The sequence below is a fragment of the Anoplopoma fimbria genome, chromosome 16 (assembly GCF_027596085.1).
Source record: "Anoplopoma fimbria isolate UVic2021 breed Golden Eagle Sablefish chromosome 16, Afim_UVic_2022, whole genome shotgun sequence".
Taxonomy (NCBI): Eukaryota; Metazoa; Chordata; class Actinopteri; order Perciformes; family Anoplopomatidae; genus Anoplopoma; species Anoplopoma fimbria.
Genome location: NC_072464.1, coordinates 23,773,659 through 23,785,415, shown reverse-complemented (window position 1 = coordinate 23,785,415; position 11,757 = coordinate 23,773,659). Strand labels below are relative to the sequence as shown.

The 11,757-nt window shown below is 41.6% G+C and overlaps 1 protein-coding gene across 1 annotated transcript in view; it reads left to right on the top strand.

Moving 5' to 3' along the window:
* ttf2 (transcription termination factor, RNA polymerase II) overlaps positions 1-11,757 on the top strand; it is a 190,060-nt gene that overhangs the window by 81,577 nt on the left and 96,726 nt on the right. The window lies entirely within an intron of this gene.

Sequence of the window (11,757 nt, the reverse complement as noted above, 5' to 3'; positions counted from 1 at the left end):
GACCAAGACCTGTCTGGAGTACTACAACACTCATGTCACACTGTTTTTTGTAGTTTTTGGAGCTCTATGACAGAACAAAACTTGTTGATATATTCATTGTTGGGGAAATATACAGAATATCTCCATCTTTTTCGTAGACAAAACACAGGGAACAACCAGAAACCAGCACCATCCTGTCCCTCCCGATGGGGGGCGCCACGCCCTCGCTGTGAACCCCCCCCCTCCTCCCATCAGTGTGAACTGGTTCCCGACCTCCCGGTTTATCCGCCATCCCCACCAACAGACTCAACACCGTTCATGAGCCGCAGGACGAGCTGCTTCATCTGCAGCCGGCTGAAGTGAGGCGGCCCCCCTCCTCCCTCCTCCCATAAGCCCCACACACACACACACACACACACACACACACACACACACACACACACACACACACACACACACACACACACACACACACACACACACACACACCTCCTCCCCCTCCACACAGAAGAAGCATTACATGAAAAATGTATTTAAGAGAAGAAACGGACAAACAATCCATCACTTTTTGTGTTTATTATTTTGGGTCTAGGTGGACGAGCGGAGCTACAAAACCCCCCAATTTTTTTTTTTTTTTTTGAAGAGGCAAGCTCTTTCCTTTCTGTGCTCTCTGTCAGAGTTGGCCAGACTCCAGTAACTGGCCCCATTGATCTAAAGCTAAACGGCCCCGTGCGCCCACACACAAACCCCGGTCCTGAGAGGGCAGCGGGGCGGGTGTAAAAACATTTTTCACCCTCGTGGGTTTTTTTTTTTGTTCGGGCTCAATCCCCAGCTCTTTCAGGGGGCATAAAGGAAGCGCTGTGGTCAGCAGGGTCATGTGGGCGAGGCCCGGGGGGCAGACTATAGGGGGCGATTAGGGCCTCTAATGTGCAACCAATCCTCCTCGAATCACATGATATGAACTAATGTCGCCATTTAATGATAAAACAACAGCGGCCACCGGGAGAGCCGGAGAGCCGGAGTGTGTGTGTGTGTGTGTGTGTGTGTGTGTGTGTGTGTGTGTGTGTGTGTGTGTGTGTGTGTGTGTGTGTGTGTGTGTGTCGGTGTCCATGCAGTGTACAGCTGCACAGAGGACAAGAGGGCAGGAATGGATGACAACTGCATTTCTCAGGTTGTGTGCCTCAACATGCGGCACGCCGACCGGCTGAAGGACGGGGGGAGAGTTTAGGGATTCTGGGTCAAAGGTCAACCCGAATAAATGAACTTGCTTTTGTTTCTGCACCAAAAAAAATAACATACACTTGAAGTTATGGCATATTCCACACACACACACACACACACACACACACACACACACACACACACACACACACACACACACACACACACACACACACACACACACACACACACACACACAGGACAGTGTAACCTTGGCTCTTGCTGGTGGAGAGGGAGAGTCGGGGGGGGGGGTTGGATTAAGTTAAATTTAGGATGAGCAGCAGTGAGTTTAACAATCTCTTCAACGCAGAGTCACAAAACTCTACTTTTTACAAAACGCCCACCGGCTGACACACACACACACACACACACACACACACACACACACACACACACACACACACACACACACACACACACACACGATCACATTCCCCTCTTTCCCAAATCTTCGACAGCAGCTTCTCTCCTTGAAAGTTGAAACTCTCTTGCGGGTTTGTTGGTGATGTGAACTGTAGCCGTGACCTTTTGCCCCTAAAGCACAAAACAAAGATACGTTGCAGAATATTTCAAGTGAAAGACATCCAGTGATTTATTGTACTTTTATTGTTAATCTTAATTACGTTAAATTGCAATGCATGATGGTCAAGCGAGAACTAAAAATGTAACTAAATGCTGCAGACTCACTTTATTTAGCTAGTTTTAAAGGTCTTTTGGTTGAAATGTATTGACTAAACGTCCTCACTAGACTACTAGCCCTCCTTTAGCTTACTGCTGGAGACATGAAGTCATGTGACTAAACGTCACTTGAGGTCGTTGTTAAAGTAAAGAGGGAAAGGTTTTTGCAAATTTGTGTAAATATGCATTCGCCCTTCAGTTGACCTCCTGTAAAGACATGTGGAGATAACATGTGATGCTCTCAGTGTCAGGTGTTTAATTGAGAACCTTTATGGAATCATGATGTTATGTTCTCTGGTGCATTCAGGGGAAGTCAGCCAGATGCATTGTGGGGACTGTGTCCATTACCGTCGGCTCACCTGTAGGTGTCCCCGCGGGGCTTACCTCTCCTCACCTGCCCTCTGTCCCCCTCTGTCCCCCTCCCCTCTTTCTGTGGACAGTGAAAACAAGCCCCCCCTCACATGACCGCACACTACAAATACAAATACCGCAACATTACATCATTTACTGTACGAACGACCACATGGTGTTTGTAAGAAGACCCTTACTATTTCAACTATTTATTAACTCAAAATATATTGGTTATTTGACTAGATGAGATTTTTTTTAACTTATTTAGAACTTTTTTTTTCAAGTCATGATCAAACAGTCATTAAATTTGTCTATTCATTGTGTGAAAATTTGCAAATTCCTCGACCTGAACAACAGTTAACAATGTTCCATGTCACAATAACGCGTTTTTCATCTTTTGCTGTGTCATTTTACGCCACACCCTTACCTTGAAACGGATGCAGATATGTAGGAAAAACAACTTAAAATAAGTACGTAGACTAAGCTAAACATAAACAACTCAACATAGGTGCAGCAAACACATTGAAAGCATCCCTAACGTAATCACACTTTGGGACATGAACACCGGATTCCTGCTTCAAAGTCCTGTGTTTGTTGGACTCTATAAGTAGTGTTTTCACATTTCACGTATATGTGTTTACATTACAGTCAGTAAACATTGTAAACATGAGTTTATGGTCTCAATCTCTAGTTTCAAGTCTTCTTCAATACAGCATGATGTTCATTTAGTAAATGATGCTCCATTTAGAGTCAAACAGACCATAAAGCAGGGGATGCTTTAGGGCGGGGCTACACACTGATTGACAGGTCTTTTTGTCACTCCTTTGCATTCCAAATACTGTATCCTCTGTTCATTGGTTGCAAAAAAACAACATGGTGATGGCCGTAATCCAAGATGCCGACGGTAAAATCAACCAAACTCAAGCCTTCAAAACATCAGTCCACAAACCAATGGGTGACTTCACGATGACTGTGTCCACTTCTTATGTACAGTCTACGGTTATTGTTGGTTATTCTGTCAATTTCAATCATTATCTGAAGAACTTTGAAGTTGCAATATCTGATCTTCTGAAAAAGTTTAACAGTCTGATACCAAACTAAAAAAAACCTTCTGTAGAACAAACCAACCCGCATGTTTCCATGAGCCAGCGGTCAGGCCTCCCAGAAACAAATTCATCACACTCCTGAAATACATAAAGGGGGCCTGAGGTATTTGTGCTGTGGGCCGAGTGTGAATTTGTTAGGTGATTAAGGACTAAATATAGACTCCTGTCTGCTCAGAGCTGCAGACCGGAGACTCGGTGAGCTCTCTTTCTGGAGTCGTTGGTTTTCCACCACAAGGCCAAGTGGAGCGGAGACAATTCGAGAGGCACGTAAACAGCATTTTTGGAAGAAAAATGACTGTTTAAAAATATTTTCTTTTACAAATCTATGAATCAACTAATAATTGCTGCTTCATCAAGGATTAAAAAATTCAAATGAAAAAAAATATTAATTAATTAATTCAAATTTATTGATCGTTTAGTAAATAACCGTAAAAACAATTTTCTTGTAAATTAGCCACTTTTAATCTCTTTAGTCAGAATGTTTTCTTGTTAATTTATGACTTTGTAATCTTGCAAATTTGTGATTTTTGTCTCGGAAAAATAGTTCACTTTAATCTTGGAAATTAAATCTTGGACATTTTTGGGAATATTATCCCCCACCCTGTCCCCGTAATCATATTTTTTCTTTAACCTACAATGGCCCTTATTTGCTGTCGTACTTTGTGACGTCCAAACTTCAGTGAACTTTCTAACCAGACCACCCTCCAAAAAACCTAAAGTTCAAATGGCAAAGACCAACCAGGAATAGAAAGAAAACTCGTACTTCCAAAAACTAAATCTGCTAATTCATTCAAGTTATTTTCTTTCCTTTTTTTTTACTTTTCAAAATATCTCCATATTGTGAATCAATGACATTCTGCTGTAATGCTATGAAAAGTTCCCTGAAAAGCTTTGAACTCTCTTCGTTCCTGCGTTGGGAACAAGGCCACTGAGTGAGTGACGGGCCTGCTGCCTCCAGTCAGTCGTGCCAACAGATCGACTATCTCCCGTCACTCTTCAGCCACTGGACCCAAGAGCCCAGCACTCATGTACTGAACTCTGTTGTTGGACTTGGTGCCAAATATTCAGTGGAAAGTAATCCTTTCCCAAAATGCGTATGCTATTTTCTCTCATTATCTAACTTATTCAATATTTAGTTTCGGTGTGGGCAGCTTTTCTCCTCAAAAATCATATAATAATAATAATCAAAAAGTCAATATTAATCATTCAATAACTTATGTTAACAGATTTTATTGGATTGGTAAACCTATAAAGGGACTTTTGATGTCACAGCACATAAATTACAAGTGTAAGCACAACTGATAAAGTTGACATTTAGCTTGTTGTAATAAAAGTCGATGCTAACCTTGAAAACACCAATTTATGTCTTTGTGAAAGAGGCTAACGTTTCAATCTAGTGTACATAAGGCCTGCTTTAAGTGCTGGCGACAAGGGGCCTAAAAGTGACACTGTATTTAGCATTATAAGCACGCCAGCTAAATAGCAAGCTGTAGTTAGCTAAATTAGCTGACTGTACAACATTAGATAACCTATAAAGATATTGAATATTATCTTTTTTTGTTTTGTGTTATCCTTTCAGATAAAACTTTTAATTTGAATATTTCACGATATTCTATTCAATTAAATTTTCATTGAGTTTATATGTATAGCCCAAAATCCCAACTCAAAAATGCTACTGCTTTAACTGCTTAAACTGGCCTTGTGGCCATTTTAGCAATGCAGACAAATTTATTTAGTAATTTCTGTGTTTTCATAGGGAAACCATTATACACCACTGGCCAGTACCACACCCTATGGTACCCACACTGCAAGAAAATGGTATGTAATGGGCCCATAGAACCCATACTCACTTAACTGTCACTACTAGCTAGCAGCTACTAAGAGAGTCAGAGTTCTGACATACGTTGTGTTTTCGGGTTATCAGTTTGTCAGGTCCATTCTCGGGAAAGAGGATTTTTAGCGACTTGAACAAAACGTTTTTCCAAAAAATGTGTATTCCATACACACTCTCTCTCTCTCCATAAGATGGCCCAAAGCAGTCCAAGTATACCCATTTAGCATAAACATTCTCTTTTCATATGTATATGAGTGTCTGCTTTACCCGTTGCTTTGTTGATGCCCACTGTGCACAAAGATCAAAACAAACTTTCCCAGCAGCTGTAAATTTCACTCACCTCGATCATGTATTGCACATCATTATAAATTACCCCTCAGCAGAGTTGTGATAGATGTTTGACTCTCAGGTGCGACACTGACACGCCTGTCTCATTTTAATTATTTCTGGATGGAGTTATAAAGATGGCCCGGCTGTGAGCGTCTCTGGCTCAGCGTCGCATTCTGATGTTCACTGTTGGAATGCAGAGTGAGGAGGGGGGTGAGCGGTAGGGAGGTCGGAGGTCAAAGAGTCTACAAAGAGAGCAATGCCATAGACACTCAGAAGCTCTCCTGTTGATAATGTGGGAAGAGGAAACAGGAAGCCAGAAATTCAGATGATCAAGAGCCACATGCTGCCAAAATTGGTTGTGACGGATTATATAAATGGCTTTAATATATGAAAATAAAACAAAACTGATCTTAGAACAACAAATTATTAACTAAGTATTCTACCCTGACCTTCTTCTACCCAGAACTGGTATTCTCTAACCCAGATCTGGTCTTCCTTAACCCTTATCTGGTTGTCTTATACACAGATCTGGTCATCTCCTACCCCGATCTGGGCCTTTTCTACCCTGATCTTGTCGCCTTCTACCCAGATCTGAACGTCTTCTACACAGATGTGGTCTTCTATCTACCCAGATCTGATCGTCTTCTACCCTGATCTAGTCTTCCTCTACCCTGATCTAGTTTGGTCATCTTCTACCCAGATCTGGTGGTCTTCTACCTAGATTTGGTTGTTCTTCTATCTACCCAGATCTGAATGTCTTCTACCCAGATGTGGTCTTCCTCTACCCTGATCTAGTCTTCTATCTCCCCAGACCTGATCATCTTCCATCCCAATCTGGTCCTATTCTAACCTGTTCTTGTGGCCTTCTGCCCAGATCTTGTCGCCTTCTACCCAGATCTGAACTTCTTCTACACAGATTTGGTCATCTTCTACCCAGATCTAGTGGTCTTCTACCTAGATTTGGTTGTTCTTCTATCTACCCAGATCTGAATGGCTTCTACCCGGATCTGAATGTCTTCTACCCAGATGTGGTCTTATATCTACCCAGATCTGATCGTCTTCTACCCTGATGTAGTCTTCCTCTACCCTGATCTAGTCTTCTATCTCCCCAGATCTGATCGTCTTCCATCCCAATCTGGTCCTATTCTAACCTGTTCTTGTGGCCTTCTACCCAGATTTTGTCGTCTTCTATCCAGATCTGGTTTTATTCTACACCAGTCTGATTCTATTCTGCCCTGATCTAGTCTTCCTCTAACCTGATCTTGTCATCTTCTACCTTGATCTGGTCTTCTTCTATCTTCCCAAATCTGATTGTTTTCAACCCTGATCTTGTCTTCTTCTACCTACCCAGATCTGATCACTTCCTACCCTGATCATATTTACCCCGTTATACCCCGATCTGGTCTTATTCTATCCCGATCTGTTCTTTTTCTACTCTGATCTGGTCTTCCTCTACCATCATCTGATCGTCTTCTACCCAGATCTTGTCTTTTTCTACTCTGATCTGGTCTTCTTCTATCCAGATCTGCTCTTTCTCTATCTACCCAGATCTGTTATTTGTCTATCTACCAAAATCTGGTCTTATTATACCCTGATCTAGTTGTCTTCTACCCAGATCTGGTCTTCTTACATTACATTACATTACAGTCATTTAGCAGACGCTTTTATCCAAAGCGACTTACAGGAAGTGTATTCAACATAGGTATTCAAGAGAACTACTAGTCACCAGAAGTCATAAGTGCATCTCCTTTCTTAAACAAGCATCTTAAAGCATAAACCAGAGCAAAAGTATAGTGCAGAGGCAAATTACTACGAAAACAATAATTGCAACAGACTAATACGAATACAATAAGTGCTACAAACTAATACGAATAGGATAAGTGCAGTAAACGAATACGAATTCAATAAGTGCAGCGAACTGATACGAATACAGTAAGTGCAACAACTAATACGAATGCAATAAGTGCTACGAGGAAGGCTCAGGGTAGTACTTCTTGAAGAGGTGAGTTTTCAGCCTGCGCCGAAAGATGGGCAGCGACTCTGCTGTCCTGACGTCAGTGGGGAGTTCATTCCACCACTGAGGGGTCAGGACAGAAAGAAGCTGTGACCGGGTGGATCGGCCGCAGGGACCTCTGAGCGACGGGGCAACCAATCGCCCGAGGCAGCAGAGCAAAGTGGTCGGGCGGGGGTGTAGGGCTTGACCAAGGCCTGGAGATAGGAAGGAGCTGTTCCTTTCACTGCCCTGTAGGCTAGCACCAGAGTCTTAAACTGGATGCGAGCTCTTACAGGGAGCCAGTGTAGAGAACGGAGAAGGGAAGTTGTGTGGGAGAACTTGGGGCGATTGAACACCAGACGTGCTGCAGCTTTCTGGACAAGCTCCAGAGGTCTGATGGCCGACGCCGGGGCTCCGGCAAGTAGTGAGTTGCAGTAGTCCAGGCGGGAGATGACCAGAGCCTGTAGAGCACCTGCACCGTCTCCTCAGTGAGGAAGGGGAGAATCCTCCTGATTTTGTAGAGCAGGAATCTGCAGGAGTGTGTGACCGATGCAATGTTTGCTGAGAACAGTTGGTCGTCCAGGGTCACACCCAGATTCCTCACAGTCCGAGTTGGCGTCACCACGGCATCATCAATGGTGATGGACAGGTCTCGGTGCGGGCAACCCTTCCCCGGGAGGAACAGTAGCTCGGTTTTGTCCAGGTTGAGCTTCAGGTGGTGTGTCGCCATCCACTTCGATGTACCCTGATACTGTCTTCTTGTACCCAGATCTGTTCTTCTTCTATTTTCCCGGTCTGGTCTTATTCTACCCTGATCTTGTGGTCTTCCACCAAGATCCGATTGTCTTCTACCCAGATCTGGTCTTTTCCTATCTACTGAGATCTGATTGTCCTCTATCCAGATCTGGTCTTCTTTGATCTACCCAGATCGGATAGTCTTCTACCTTGATCTTGTGTTCTTCTTCTACCAAGATCTGATCGTCTTCTACCCAGATCTGATCTTCTTCTATCTACCAAGATCTGATAGTCTTTTACCCAGATATAGTCCTCTTCTATCTACCCAGATCTGATCGTCTTCTACCGAGATTTGGTCCTCTTCTATCTACCACGAGCTGATCGTCCTCTACCCAGATCTGATCGTCTTCTACCGAGATTTGGTCTTCTTCTCTCTACCCAGTTCAGATCGTCTTCTACCCAGATCTGATCTTCTTCTGAACAGATCTGGTCTTCTTCTACCCAGATCTCGTCATCTTCTACCTAGATCTGGTCTTCTTCTATCTAACCAGATCTGGTCTTTTTTATCTACCCAGATCTCATCGTCCTGTACCCAGTATTGGTCTTCTTCTATCTAACCAGATCTCATTGTTTTCTACTCTGATAAACAATACTTACTTAATGTACTTTAAAGTACTTAGAAATTGCAAGTTTAAAAAAACTAATAACACATTTGATGGTCTCGCTATAACAATCCCAGCGTTGAATTAATCACCTCTGGAAATCGATTGATAAAAAATTGATAAAGAAAACTGGATAAAAAGAGATATATTGACATGGAGGGCCTTTAAGAAAATAATTTACAATCTTCGTGAAGACTGAGTTAACTCCATGCGCAGATGAAGACCATTAGATATGGTTGAGAGCTCCCGAATAAGCTAGTAAGTGGACTTTGAGTAAATTTTTCTTTTTGTGTAACTAGTATTTTTCAATGCCAAGAATTTACTTTCACACTCGAGTTTAAAACATCATACTTGCCATGTGATGTATCTTATTGTCGTAAGATGTCTTATTGTCGTTAAACCATAAATATGGAATGTTTTTGCTCAGGGAGATTTAAGTTCAAATTCTTTAGGAGTCATGTACAATGACAAAAAGCAAGAACAACAAATATGGTACAAAAAATTTATTTAGTAACAGTTTTGTAAACATTTGAGGTAAATTAACATTTACATCAACTTGTTCTTACAAAAGAATCATTCATACACAAGGCACTTCTCTTGTTTAAGACAGCATTGAAAACAGGTTGCTGCTCTGAGCATTGTGAGATGGTTCCTGTACTCCCTGACGAGCCAGAGAAAGTCATGATCTGCATGAAACGTTAGAGAGGGACGACGGGCTTTGAACACAACGTCCTGTCAGGGCTTCGTATGCAGGGTTAGGGAAGGGCCAGCTACCCGGCTAACATCGTCTTGACAGCGGAGTCTTCTGATATGAGTCCCGGACCGTTTAGTGAGAACATACTGAGTGAACACACAGAAAAACACTGTTTTTATCTCTCTCGCTGTTGCCTTTTGTTTCCCTTGTCTGAGTTTGAGATAAACAACAGTTTAATTTGTTAATACTGCCTTTTCTGCAAGAGCGTTTTAGTTTTAAGACATTTTTTCCTTTGAGGATCATAGATTTCTTGTCACACACTCTCTCTCTCACTCTCTTTTTCTCTCTCTCTTACTACTACTACCAATATTAGCATTGTAGAACAGCAATTTCTCTTTCCTAAATGTGCAAATCTTTATCAACTACCAAAATGTAAACTTTAGGGATCAAAAACAAATGCAGATAATAAAGTTTTTTTATGTTGTTTTGAACAACATAGCTTTTTTTTAACCTATACGTTGTGCAGGTGTGTATTCTTTGCACTAAATGTCATTTAAGCAACTTAAGTGAGATAGATAAGAGACATTATACCGATATTGGTACAGATACTCTACCACAGTACCATCATGTTGTTACCCCAGCCCCCCCTAAAAATGAAAGTAAAACAGCAGGTACCATTTTGCTCTTACTCCAGTGTATTAACCTGCACATTAACTGCTGGAAAAGTATTGTTGCACAAACATATAAGTACTTAATTGTGTTTTACACCCTGTGAGTGCAATAATGTCCAATGCAGATAACTGAGTTTTCATACAGTCTCACTGTCTCACTCTGTTTCAGAGGTGAACTCACAGGATAATACAATGGATTAAGGTTGTTCTTAAGCTAAAAAAAAAAAAAAAAAAAGGTGAATGCCTGGGTTGTGAATCAATTAAACAGCACAGGAACACAACAAAGACAAGAGGACCTGCAGCCGCTGGTGAATCAGTTTAAAGTTTGGGTTTCTAAAGATCTCTAAGAATCAAGATGAACACAACAAAAAAAGAAGCCGTTCAGGGTCGACTGCACCGCGGCGCTTTGATACTCGCAACGCCGCGTCATTTTGTCTTCTTTTTTAATCGTAGCAATCACAAACTGACAATTTATGAGTAAGATTAAATAAAAAAAAATAGCACTTTTCAGAATAAAACCAATGAAGAAGCACGTGAAATGTGTGTGACGGGGAAAATCGTTAAGGTTGCTCTCAATCTTTTTGGTGTGGCGTTGTAAGTTTGAGGGCAGACATATCTGCCAACAATCTAACAAAAATAAAATAATACCAGTTTAAATTCTAACCAATAAACAAGGAGAATAATGTTATTCTTTATGTCAGATGGATGCCATGTTGTTTGCATAACCTTTGAAGGCAATATTTTATGATTTGTGCAGGAAGTAGAGAGCATTTTTCTTTGCATACACGTTGGCAGGCTCCTATTTTCCTCTTTTGTCAACTAACATTATGGTGGAAAAGTTTTAAATCTCTTGTGTTATTGACAAAGTAGTGCTTTTAGAGACCCAGGTGCATTCTGGGAATCACAGGAATGACTTTCACTTTGCAGTTTTGACCAATGTTTATTCTAAGGGCTCTGGGAATTTCACATCAGTCCATTACTATCCATTCCATATCAATTGCAATCTTTATAGTCTCTGCAGGAAGCGCCCCAATGGATCATGGGTAGAAAAACCAAAGCGTTGCCATGCCAATTAGTCAGTGAATCGGTGAGTTGTAGGGCTGCACATGTTGTTGGCGCAACCACAAGGAAGTTTGTTGATGACATTTCTTCGTGGACGTTTAAAACAACGGGTGTTTGTTCGGTGAAATTCAGGAAGTGCTGCAGCAAAAGAGCTTCAAGGTCAAAAGGAAAAAAAACGCCGGGACGAGCGGTCGACATTAACCGAGGATTTGACTGTGAGTCCAGATAGTTTATGATTATCGAGATATATGAGCGAATTGTCTGACTACACATCGAATAACTGTACAACAATGCCAGCTAACCTGTGCTTAGTCCAGATGAAATAAAATAAAAACATATCCAGTCATTGTTTTTTGACATTTCATTTGTAATAATTAGTCCTTAGGCTCAACAAAAAGAGGAAATAAAAGTAGAGAAACACCATGAGATCTTCGACCCTCA